Source organism: Terrapene carolina, unplaced genomic scaffold (assembly GCF_002925995.2).
Source record: "Terrapene carolina triunguis isolate 2854851 unplaced genomic scaffold, T_m_triunguis-2.0 Scaffold33911, whole genome shotgun sequence".
Taxonomy (NCBI): domain Eukaryota; kingdom Metazoa; phylum Chordata; order Testudines; family Emydidae; genus Terrapene; species Terrapene triunguis.
The window spans coordinates 5,189,021-5,202,427 of record NW_020698262.1 but is presented as its reverse complement, the minus strand read 5'-3'; the positions used below and the strand labels follow the sequence as shown (position 1 = coordinate 5,202,427).

At 40.3% G+C, this 13,407-nt stretch overlaps 1 protein-coding gene across 2 annotated transcripts in view; it reads left to right on the top strand.

The window, feature by feature from the left end:
* LOC113409637 (transcription factor Maf) overlaps positions 1 to 13,407 on the top strand; it is a 238,511-nt gene that overhangs the window by 14,368 nt on the left and 210,736 nt on the right. The window lies entirely within an intron of this gene.

Sequence of the window (13,407 nt, the reverse complement as noted above, 5' to 3'; positions counted from 1 at the left end):
CACACACACACACACACACACACACACACACACACACACACACACACCTCCTTAGATTCAGGCAGACATATGGTCCATGGGATCTGTTTATTATCAGGCTCAACTGTAAAAAAACACTAAGCGGTTTAAATGGGATTTTCAATTACAGAGATCCCTGTGTGAGTTTAATTATGAATCTCTTATTTTAGACAAGAATACAGTCTACAACACTTATATCAACAATTAAGGGTGTTATTAAACAAAGCACTGTTAGCTTTTATTAGCTAGTGCAACTGAGTTTTATTTTTATTTAAAATTTGGCTGACTGTGTGGAGAAGGGGGGCTGATCCTGTAGAATTCATGCAGGTCAAACTCCCATTGACATTTGCAGGAGTTTTGCTTGGGTATAGGCTGCAGGATTGGGCCAGGGGAGAACTTCATAAGAGACACATTTTGTGACCTGATTCTCTTCTCAATTTACATGAGTTATACACGGGTGTAATCTCACTGATACCAGTAAATTTACAACTGATTTATAGCGTTTAAGCAAGAAGAAAATCAGACCCCTAGTTTTATTATGGGTCCTTGTAGAGCATATTATGTTGCATATATTGAATAGGCTTGAATAGGAATTTTAAACATAGTCAAGATACTTCTTTTCACTGTTCAGGTACAGTGTATTGTCGATCAGCTCATCACTAACAAGAGTTCTTTATTTTAAATAAGCTAAGATCAATCATTTCTAATTTTGTTCAGTTATCTATGGACATGTTTTTAAAAAGTGTTTAATTTAATGTATAATTGTAATAACAGGACTTATATAGGCACAATGTACCCTGGCCTGGAAAATAGACACAATAATTTCATTTACTTGTATATTTTTTGGTTGTCCTGTTAGGCATTGTTGAAAAAACAGATCCCATTACTTTGAAACAAATATATATTGGGTCTAGGAAGAGTTAATGAACTTTTATGGCCAGGTTGAGATTGGACTGACCCCATGGTAATATTTCATCTAAGGTTACTGTTGGGAGAGAAATCAAATTTCAGCTGTGAACATGATTGACAGGTAAATGCAAGAAAAAGAGAGACATCTGCTCAGATGGGGAATTTGGGAAGGAGAAGGCCAGTTCAGGGAAGTTTCTCTGTGATATTAGGAATAATAAGCTTAGATATGAAAAGTCCAATACTTTGCACTCTCTGGAGGCTCACTTAGTTTATTCTCATAAAGTCAGTTTGGTTAAGGGAATTTAATATTATAGGAGGATAGTAGTGGACAGTGGTGTCAGTGATCTCATTGCTAATTTGATTTCTTTGAAGGAATTATGTGATTTCTAGCATATTTGTAGCAATGCAGGCAATTCATATGATGTGTGTAAATAAAGTCTATTGTAGCTGTTGATTAAGATACAGTCACTATACAAACATCTCTTTTGATATATGTAAAGGTAGTAAGATTATGGACCAAATAAATCCTTGGCATAATTCCATGCACTTTTTCCTGTGAAAGTCAGTGGGAGTTGGTTCATGTTCCTGATATATATCACTATATTAATAATGAAATTAAAATATAAGCATGGATATGAGGTGGTATTTTATGAGATAATCCATATAAAGCTGGGGTGGGCAAACTTTTTGGCACGAGGGCCACATCTGGGTATGGAAATGGTATGGTGGGCCATGAATGCTCACGAAATTGGGGGGTTGAGGTGTGGGAGGGGGTGAGGGCTCCGGTTGGGGGGTGTGGGCTCTGTGGTGGGGCCAGAAATGAGGAGTTCAGGGTGCGCGAGGGAGCTCTAGGCTGGGGCAGGGGGTTGGGGGGTGTGTGTGGAGGTGAGGGCTCTGGCTGGGGGTGCGGGCTCTGGGGTGGGGCTGGGGATGAGGGGTGCAGAAGGATGCTTTGGGCTGGGACCAAGGGATTTGGAGGGCGGGTGGAGGATTAGGACTGGGGCAGGGGGTTGGGGCGCAGGAGGGGTCAGAGGTGCAGGCTCCAGGCAGCATTTACCTCAGGCAGCTCCCGGAAGCAGCAGCATGTCCCCCCTCCGGCTCCTACGCAGAGCCACAGCCAGGCGGCTCTGCGCGCTGTCCCATCCACAGGTGCTGCCCCTGCAGCTCCCACTGGCCACAGTTCCCAGCCAGCGGGAGCTGCAGGGGCCGCGCTTGGGGCGGGGGCAGCGTGCAGAGCCCCCTAGCTGCCCCTACACGTAGGAGCCGGAGCGGGGAGATGCTGCTGCTTCTGGGAGCTGTGCAGAGCCACGGCACGCATGGAGCGGGGCAAATGCCTGATCCCACTCCCCGGCTGGAGCGCCGGAGCGGGGAAAGCCCCCGACCCTGCTCACCGGCGGGAGCTTAAGGGCCAGATTAAAATGTCTGAAGGGCCGAATGTGGCCTCCAGGCGGTAGTTTGCCCACCCCTGATATAAAGCCTCTGGTGATGTTAGTGTGGGTCTTGTGCAAGATTGAAGGCTGGTATATGGCCCTAAACATTCTTTCCCAATGTATTTGTTACACTATCCAACCTTTCCTGTTAATTTTATTTGGTGCAGAAAAGCATTTCCACTTTCTAGCATAAGGGAGTCAACAGCCAAGAGCAAAATGCCACAGCAAGGGCCAAATTATGCCCTGTGATATGTGTCTCCATTGCCTTTGACGTCAGTGGGATTTTAATGCTATTTGTGTGAAGGCCAAATTTGGTTCTTCTTACACAGACCGTAATATAATGTTCCTGTTCCCCTTATAGATGAACGGCAAGAGCAAATCTAATTGTTTGTGGACTTTACAGTTTATAATCACCTCCTAATATTTTTTTTTCAAAATAAATGAATTCTTTTTGCTTATTTTTGGAGGATTACCTTAGTAATTTTTGGAGGGCTGCATTGACGGTAACGCAATAGCGTGAAACCTAAACTGCAACTCATCTGCCTCTCTGCTGAGGAGGAAGAGATAGTGGGTGAAATCCTGACCCAGTGAAGTCAATGACAAAACTCTCACTGACTTCCTGGGGCCAGAATTTCAGCCAGTGTGTTTAAGGGCTGTCTAGGCAGGAAGCTATACTGGTATAAGGAAAGGTGTGAATGCACACTTACATAACCCCCCATATGGAGACTAGAACTAAACTATTGTTGTATGTAAAGTAAATAAGGTTTTTAAAATGTTTAAGAAGTTTCATTTAAAATTAAATTAAAATGCAGATACCCCCGGACTGGTGGCCAGGACCCGGGCAATGTGAGTGCCACTGAAAATCAGCTCGTGTGCCGCCTTCGGCACGCGTGCCATAGGTTGCCTACCCCTGGTTTAAATTATACTAGAAAAAGCTGCTCTTATTTCAGAAGAAGAGTGTCCATAGGGAAAGTTATACCAGTATAACTCTCTTGTTATAATTATACAGATGTAGTTTTGCCATTGAATTTCCCTATGTAGACAAGCCCTGAAGTTAAGGTGAGGATAAGAAGAATTAAAGAACACACACACATTTCCTTTCCCTTTTGCAGCTTACCATTAAGAACTTTCATGCAAGGGAAACCTTTTAAATAAAGCAGGCTTAAAATATAAATCTATTCACTTTTCATTTGATTTTTTAGGATTTGCTCCTTGTACCCACACATAGTTATTAAAAAGATGTGCTTGCACAGGAACTTGCTCTTTCCCATGCTTTGTTCCTGTCCAGCTTTAGTCTGCATTGAAGTCAGAATGTAGGATATGACTTCAACATTCATTTTCACGGCAACAGACTGTGATGTCACAAACACTGGATGATGACTTCAATAGAGACAGTAGAAGGCTGGGTCTTAAACACACAAGTTCTTTTCTAGGGCTAAATGTCTGATATAATGGAAAGGGAATATAGGCAATAAGTAACCAGCTAAATTTCTGTGTGTATGAACGAGCTCTATTTGAGTTTGCAGTCGTGTGTAGGTACCCCTTTACAAATTGATTTCATTTTACTAAATTCTAAATTATGCATAAAACTTCCGTGACATATTATTGGTCAAGTTCCCATCAAAGTCAGTAGAAGCCATGTATGTGCACATCTAGCCAAACTAGGGCCTTTTTTATATTAGGCCTGTTTCAAATGGAAGGTATTTTGCTATGTCAGTCAAGAGAATGGGAGCAAAACCCCCACCATGTACAATTTACAGGGTGTTTTACAGAAATTCTAGGTAAAACAAGTTTGATACATCATGAAAGTGTAAACTTAATAAACACTGTAAAATCCTATGTCTTCATCTCATCCGTATTCATTTGAAGAGAGAGTGAAAACTGCTTGTGTCCTTATGATCGAAGAACAGAATTTTTTATCACTGGTGGCCGAATCTGGCAAAACTCCCATCAAGGTCAATTTATTAGTTTTGCTTGAGTTTAGAATTAAGACCTGAAACATCACTGCACTAGTGTGATTTCTGCTGTTGTTTAGTTCTAACATAGAATTTTAGTTTACGTGCTAATAGATACAGTCTTTCTTTGGGGTTTTCAGTGTTTGTCATTTACCAAATGATCTACACTTTTCAAATATACAGTCCACATTGATCAGAGACTGAAAAAGTAGCTCTTTAACGTGCAATATGTTAAACGTATTTCTTATGGCTCCAAAAGGTGCAGTGCTTAGAAAATGGGACAGTTTTAGTCTAACTGTATAGACTCCCTGTGAGACCTTAGTCAAATGAATTGATCCCTTATTTAGCAAGGTACTTAAGCATTTGCCTAGCTTTAAGCATGAGTAGTCAATTCCATTGGCTTCATCTAAATACCTATTGCCTTTGATCTCTGTATACTTCACTTTACCTAGCTATACAATTAGGTTATTAATTCTTACCTTAGAGGGGTGTTAGGAGAATTAAGAAATATTTGTAAAGCTCTCTGATGCCTTCTGCTGAAAGGGGTTTATGTAAATATCTTGTTTGTAGTAGTGTTGTAGCTGTGTTGGTTCCAGAATATTAGAGAGACAAGGTGGGTGAGGTAATATCTTTTATCAGACCAACAGAAAAAATGGCGTGTGCCAGTTTTTGTCCTCCACATTTACTGCCTTTTTTTTCCCTTTTAGCTAATTTTTACCTTCCTTTGTTTTAACCAGTGAGAAGCTTGTCTCTATCATCAACCAGATGTTGGTCCAATAAAAGATATTACCTCACCCACCTTGTCTCTCTAATATGCTGGGACCAATATGGCTACAACAACACTGCATATATAAAGATCTGTCATTTATATTTGTTTTGTGTCCTTATTTCATCTCTTTGGGTGAGGAATATAAATGACAGGTATTTAGATACAATGGTTCTGACTACTCATTATTTACGTTCCCTGAAACTCCTAAAACAGGACTTAAGTGGTCTGTAGGACTCGTGCATGCCCTTTGCCCAGATGTGAATTTCATCCCCTGAACAAAGTGGGAGGTTTGGGTGCCCAATTAAATACAAGGAGCAGGCCCTCAAATAGCAAGGCGTTTTCTGAAAGGCAGACCCAAGCTGTTTTTTTTTTTTTTTTTTATTAATCATTGTAAATATAACATGACTCATTACCTTAAGCAAAATGATGTGTCCTTGAAAACCCTTCATTACTGGTTCACTGGCTCACACATGCACACACTCACAAACCAGCTGCCAAGACTTATGGAGGTCAGGGTGCCTTGTTCATTTCCCCGCCCCCTTCTCAATGCCATTACATTAGTTCCCAAAGTTTAAGCCATTTTCACTTTCCAGTTGTGCAGCTTTTATTTTTGTCTATCAAAATTATTGCTATTGTTTTCCCCGGCCCTACTTTCTTCCCCAGATCCAATAATGGAATCTTCAGCTATGAATTTGCTAACCATAAAGATTTTTGCTTGAGCTGTTTTCAAAATGCTGTGGTAAAAACAATAACAATAATAAGCCTGTGAACAACATGCTGTGCCACTCTCTCAAGCATTGCACATCTATGGGAAAGATAATAAAGATATTAGCACTCATATAATTTCAGATAGGAAATGAAACCAGACATGAAAGAGATACTAGCTCCAGCTGTTGAGTAGGAATCAAACTAGCTATGGGAATTACAGGTACTGTCACTGGAGACAGCCTGACTTCTGAGAAATGACCTCAGGTGTAGAAGCTTGCTGTGGCCCCTTGCAGATATTAACACCTAATTAACAATCTGCAAGAGCATCCTACAACTTAATCACCAGTGAGGTGAGAATGACAATCAGACAGAGTAGAAGGAATAGAAGAAGAGAAATGGTAATTTTTCCTCTGCATGCATCATCTAATAACCATGGTTATTCAGATGCAGCTAAATGCGATTTCCTTTTAGTCATTTCAGTCTATTGGAAGGCACAATATATTCATTTGCTAGCAGGTAGGGAGCGGAGGTGAGAATTGAATTGATCTGAGATACTCTGAAAAATTGACCTGGAGGTCATTCATAGTTTACATTGGGAAGTGAGAACAAGTTTATTTCTTCTCCGTCTTCCTCTTGCACCATTTTTTGCTTCCAGACATGTTATCTTGCATTGTGTAATTATTTAAACATACTCTGATTCCAAGTACCTTGTTCTCTCAAAGTTAATCAAAATAAAGAGACCTTTTGTTAGTGGTGATAAGTAATTAAATAGCCGGTTTCATGTTAGGTGGTAGTATTGTACTGAGTTATTGACGTCTTAGAATCTGATTTCCTGGCATTATGCATGTGAGCAGTCAACATTAAGGAAATCTGCTCCGCCCTTGCACTACGGTGATGCAGTTGCACCAGAGCAAACTCTAGCGGTGGATCCACTGCTTTGGCACAAAGTCGAGCTTATGTTGGTCCAGCTTAATCGGGTTCCATACCAAACTAAGAATTTCATTAATGCAGGTAAGGCTGAAAGCTGCAGGATTGGGTCCTTAACTGTGTTTTGGTTTTGAGTATATAAGATCCTAAAAGAGCGAAGATTGTTTGAAGTCAGCCAGTAATAAAAACAGCTGTCATTCAATTGGCGGGTATTAGACAACTCATATGTGTAAGGACTGCTCATGTGAATAGGGGTGTGTAGGACTCGTCCCTAAAGTTTGGTATGCAAAATAAAAAGCGGAGTGGGGAAAATGGTGCATGCCCCTTGTTTTCCTCCACATTTACTACTTTTTTCCTTACTTTGTTTTAACCAGGGCCATGAGAAGTATGGACAGGATTGGAACCTCCATCTATCTATATACTCCAGTTTGAATACTAAGGGCCATTTGCTCTGCACACAGCGCTCCCACATGTTTCTGGGCTTAATGGGAATTCTGTGTTCATATCGCTTGGCCTCAGATTATATTGTAATAAGGCAAGAACACAACATTGGATATATTAACCACTCATCTTCCATAGAAACAGCCACATCCCATCAACTATCTCGTTCTTCTGTTCAAACAACAGGAGATCCTCTCTATATTCACCATTCCACTCATTCCATCATACCTTTTGGCTCTGTTTTTACATGTTGGCTGTATGCTGAAAATTTAACAGGACCATAATGTCAGCGGTACCAGATCAAAGGCGAGCAACATAAAAGTTGAAATATATTATTTATCTCGTAGTTTGCATCCAGGATGCTCTTCCCCTTTTTGTTATTGTTTATGTTTTGCCCATGATGTTGAGCTCACTCTTCAAAAGCCTTTGTCCCCTACAGACAAATATTCATATTCATGCAATCCATCAGCATTTAACAAGCTCCAAAGCTCAGGCCTGTATTACATGCACACCCCAAACTTACATTGTTTTCAAAAGAGTGCTCGAGAAATGCAGGATCAGACCCTGCAGTGGTCATTTTAGATTTGGAGACTTTTTGGCCTAAGCACAAGAAATGCACTCGGTAGCCTAAAGAAGCAGTTCAGTTCATTTGTTCAGTGGGAGATTTTGTCATGCTCACCCAGTACTGTGAGTTTCTGTAGAAGCAGGGGAAAATGTTGGTCTTTGCAGGGGACCAGAAGCTAAAAGGAGAATTTATTTGGGACTTTTTCCCCTGATCTGGCTCACGTATCTTACCCCACATTTGTTACCCTCTTGGCTTCATTTGGCATTCTGCCTGAGTAACAAATACAGGATCAGGCCAGCAATGTTGTTTAATCTTCATAAAAACCTTTCCCCTCAAGATTCAGTATAAAACTCTGAAAGTTTGCTTTCTTGTCTACAGATGTTGCTGGTTTTACTTCCTGAGTTACAGGTTGAGATAAAGTAGACAGTCTGATTTTGGGGATCCCCCAAACCTTTTTCTTTATGCAACAGAAAAAAGAAAAAAAAGACCTTGGATTGTTTTTGGGATTTTTTGTTTTTTAGCCTGCTGACAATTGTCAAATGTACATTCTAGCAAAGGACTGTTATGAGGGAACAGCCTCACTGTACAGCCGACAGGAATAATTTGCAGTCCTCTTTAGAGTGCAGCTGTTCGGAAGATGTGTCACTTTACTATTTCTTTAAAATTTAATTGGGATCAGGCGATCGACGTGTCTCCAAATTTTTTGGCTGTTCAGGCTGCAGTAAAGCCATTTATAATTTATAATCAACGTTTGGTATCGTGAAACTAAACTGTAAAACCGACTTCAGGGTTCCAGTCATAAAATAAATATATGATAAATATTGCAATGAGGCTTGTGTAGCACAGCTAACAACAGTACAGTATATTTTGTTATATATATTTTGTTCCAAAGGTAAGAAAGATCTAAATAATAGATTACTGGGAGGTGCTTCTTTTTTTCTTTTTCTTTTTGGTACAATCAAATGCTAAGGTGGATTTATAGCTTGAGTTATTATTTTAAATATAAAATGAAGTATTAATTTATTAAACTCGTTTATATAACCACGTTATTTTTATGTCTTTATTTATATTCTGTACTATTGAGCAAAACTGCATTCATCCTGGATTTTTCTGTCTGTTGACTGTAGTGCGCCTTTGCTTAGAATTTTTTTTTTTCTAACAAGGCAGCTCATTTAGAAAGAAATGTTTATGTGAAGTGCTTGTCAGTTGGCATTTTTACTGGTGCGCTAACCCAAAGGTAAAATATAAAGGCACATCTTTTTCTTGCTGGCTTGTTGCTACTAGAAGGGTTCCTCCCTTGTTAGCTTGATAAATAATTTTACTAGCGGGAATCTGCTGAATTTTTATGCTTGCTGTCTATTTTGTGCTTGCTGCAAATAAATTCCTGCACTCAGAGGGCACTAAAACTCCGAACACATGGTATTTTCCCATTTTGTTGCTGGTTGCCTAAAATATTTATTTCGTCTTGTGTTTTTAATGAAATCTTTAAAAAAGTAAAGAATAAAACTGCAAAACCTGTTGGTTTTCCTATTTCCAGATGAAGATTTTTAGCTTGCTTTTCATGTTTGATTGTATGTGTAGAGCCTTGACTTTAAACATGTTATCACAGGTGATCTAAATAAGCAGTCTTAAATCATTCATTGCTTCAACTACATAATGGTTTTCAAATTACAGGCAGGCATTATTTATTGGCAGGATCAGCCGTTTAAGCATCACTTACCATTTTTAATATAACTTTAGTTTCCCTGTTTGAGATCAAGAGAGCTAATTTGTGAAATAAATATAATTCTAGATCTGATAGGGAAAGCACAAACAAGGTTTCTAATGCATTGCAATGCTGAAATGGAGATGAAATAAATTAGTTTTTTTGTTTGTTTTTAAGCCCCATTTTGCAGTTGTTGAAGCTTCATGAATTTTGGAATTTAATTTAAACAAATAGAACCCCCCTTCCCCGTCCAGCAAAACATGTCTCCCTGATTTTTAGATGTTGCTCTGCTACTATTTTGCACTGGCTTTACAGTACTATCCTGTGCCCTAGCCTTCCAGTTTTTCAGGGCTTTGTGGAGTTTGCTCAGGTGACTGATTTGTGGAAGTTGGATTGGGCCTTATATTTGGGATGTTTGGGGGAAATTGATGGTCACATGGGGGAGGCAGAAGTGTCAAAGAGGTCAGACAGATAAATCAGAAGAAGTGCGTAGCTGTAACTGCTCTTTTGTGAAAGTTACAGCACAACAGTTTTGTTTTAAAAATAGAGATGTTATTTAGATCTATCTGGGGTCAGCTTTCAGTTCTGTGACCCTCATGCACACTGATGATGGAGGAACTAATCAACTTCTTGCTAGCAACAAGAAATCCCTGTGGACTCCACTCAGCATCTCATACGATTATATTCACAGACATATTCAGCATCACTCAGTCACACATTTGTGCAGTTTGCACAATGTATAGTTAAAGGTCCCCGGGACACAGGCTACTCTAAATTGGAGAGAAAGGAGGAATATGTATTTACATCTTTACATGCTTTTTAGAACACGTAGAGAATCCATTGGTAGCCCTGATTTTCTCTCTAGGGAACTGGATATAAAGCCTTTCTGATGGCATATTTGGTATGTGAAGCTGAGTCTTGTGGTCACCGTCCTGTTCCTGGTGCAGAGAGGTCCATATAGCAGACCACCACAGTTAGCACTGATTGGCAATCTCAGCAGAGAAGCCAAGAATTGGTCCAGATCAGTGTTTAGGCGCATTGGGAACCTTCCAGGAGAGAAAAAGATGGTGAATGAGGAGGAAGGGACATTTGGGCCCTATTCCAAATGCATTTTTCTCTATATTTAAGAGATGTTAAAACTTTCAGTACATTATCAGGAATGTGGAATTGTCATGGCCTCCTAGATATTCTGTTCTCAGCCATCTGTATGTGTGAAAACCTTATCAATTAGTTTTGTGCACCCTTTTATTTCCTGCATTTGAATGGCAGAATTCCATGAACCTATCAAGATGCATGGATGATTCACCAGGAATATTATAAACATTTTCTTTTAGCTCCTCTTCAAAACTTTGGGCCAATTCCTTAAGTTCTTCCACAGGCCACACTCCCATTGATTTACTGTTATATGTAAGTATTGGGGCCCAGATTTAATTGAAGGCAATGGCGTAGCTCCTGCAAACACCGTTTGAAGCTGTATATATTGACCACAAATGAAATAATGGGATGGAGGGAAGAAACCAACCCGTACACAATTGTTGGAGTAGGAGGGGGAGGTTTGGCCAGTGGAACGAACTATTTCTCTTGTGAATGCTGCCATGGAGATGCGGATGTGACCTTTTTATTTAAGATCTTGTCTGAAGAATCCACATACAGTAAACTGCATGGAACTAAATTTACCCCATGAGAAGGGCTAATATGACACTGCCAGGAGTTGGAATGGGGTTTCCTAGAGTCTAGGCACCCCTAACTTTATTGTTACTTTGCCTCTTTTCGGGGGGGGGGGAGGGGCGGAGACTGAGACACAGGGAGAGGGGGAACTTGCCCAAGGTCACCAATAGCACAACAGCCATTAGATGTCCAGAAAGTGCCATCACGTATGGTAACTGTGAAGCCAACAGAGCATCCTCAGTGAGGCCACCAATGCTATACACCTACTATATTTCAGCAGTTTCTTTCTGTTCAAGTTTCCTGGGTCTGATTGTCCCATCCAATGCATGGGATGCTGGCGAGAAGTGGAGTGCAAGTTGCACCAACAGCCTTGCAAGCCGCAGCAAGTGCACCAAAGCTCTATAGTACTTCTAGTGACGATGGAGCACCTTGGTGTGCTGCAAGCACTGCATCCAGAGAATGAATGGCTGTGGGAAAATGGGTGTGATTGATAGGGAGGAGTGGTCCAGGCAGTGATCCATTCCAGTACACATGCAACAATCTAGCATAGAGATGGTGCCTGAAGCAGCTGTGAATTGCACCTATTGGGAGGTCCATCTGATTGAAAAGTAGCCAACATAATGGGATTCTGTGGCCACGGAATATGCAACAGTGAAAAGGCATCTTTGCTTGTCCTTTCAGTAGTCAGCATCAATTAGCTGCTGCAGAGGGTCTGGGGATTGTTGCCAGGTCATGGTTGTGGACATTGGGGAATTTGCAGTGCATAGCACTGTGTTGGGGAAGTTCACATTTCAGGGGAGAAAAGTCCATCCCACCCTCGTTACAAACATCTGTGATGCCGTCTCGCTCACTTCATCCAGGATTCCAATTCCTATGTGAACAGTGGCCCATTTCTTTTAGAACACAGTTTGGGGCAGTCATACAAAATGACACTGTCAGAGATCTGACTTGATAAGATATCACATTTATATGGTGATTCCCACACAAAGTGCTTTATAAACTAGGCATCTCCGGGGTAGGAGAGTAGCATCTAACCCAGGGGTCGGCATCCTTTCAGAAGTGGTGTGCCGAGTCTTCATTTATTCACTCTGATTTAAGGTTTCGTGTGCCAGTAATACATATTAATGTTTTTAGAAGGTCTCTTTCTATAAGTCTATAATATATAACTAAACTATTGTTGTATGTAAAGTAAATTAGGTTTTTAAAATGTTTAAGAAGCATCATTTAAAATTAAATTAAAATGCAGAGCCCCCCAGACCGGTGGCCAGGACCCATGCAGTGTGAGTGCCACTGAAAATCAGCTCGTGTGCCGCCTTCGGCACGCGTGCCATAGGTTGCCTACCCCTGATCTAACCAGTACACAAGATACTGAGCAACAGGAAATAGTAGTTATGGTGTTTAAGATTGCAGCCAGAAGATCCAGGTGCAGAAAGCTTCTAGGAGACCAGTTTATGTAGATGAGGCGGATGTAAAGCTAAATTGACCTTGCAGGGACTTAAGCCAGTGGTTCATATTTGAGCTGCAGCTGCAGCTGCAGCAGAGGTGAAAATCTATGTTTCCTTCTCTAAGCCCCTAAAGAACAGAGTTTTAGTCACCAGTTTTTATTGGAAAAAAGAAGAAAAACGTATAATCTTCTTTACAGTAGTTCATTTTGTTTTCCAGAGTGATTAATGAATTAAAGATGCAGTGTATTTATATTATAGCCTGATTACCATTGTGCAATACATCTAAAGAACAGTATCTGCCAATATGATAAGGCTAGCAGGATTTTTTTTTAAGCTTCACTTTCAGCTATTAAAATTTTGGAATAAAATTTATTCTGGCTGTTATGCCACTATCCTTTCGAAACCATACCACAAGGAAATAAGCTGTACAAATGGATGGTGTAAGTATATTATGGGGACATTTTACTTTTGCAATGGAAACAGAATGGTATGTAAGACTCAGCTGGAGTATTGTGGCCACTTCGGGGTGCCACACATTAGGAAAGATGTGGATAAATTAGAAAGTCTGGAGGAGAGCAACAAAAATGATAGAAAACCTGACCTATGAGGAAAGGTTAAAAAAACTGAGCATGTTTAGTCCTGAGAAAAGAAGATCGAGGGGGAATCGAATAAGTCTTCAAATATGTTAAGGGCTGTTTGAAAGAGGACTATGATCAATTGTTCTCCATGTCCACTGAAGGTAGGATAAGAAGTAATGGGCAGATTTAGGTTAGATATTAGGAAAAACTATCTAATTATAAGCACTGGAATAGTCTTCCAGCTGAGATCCCCATCCTGGGAGGTTTTTAAGAACAGATTGGACAAATA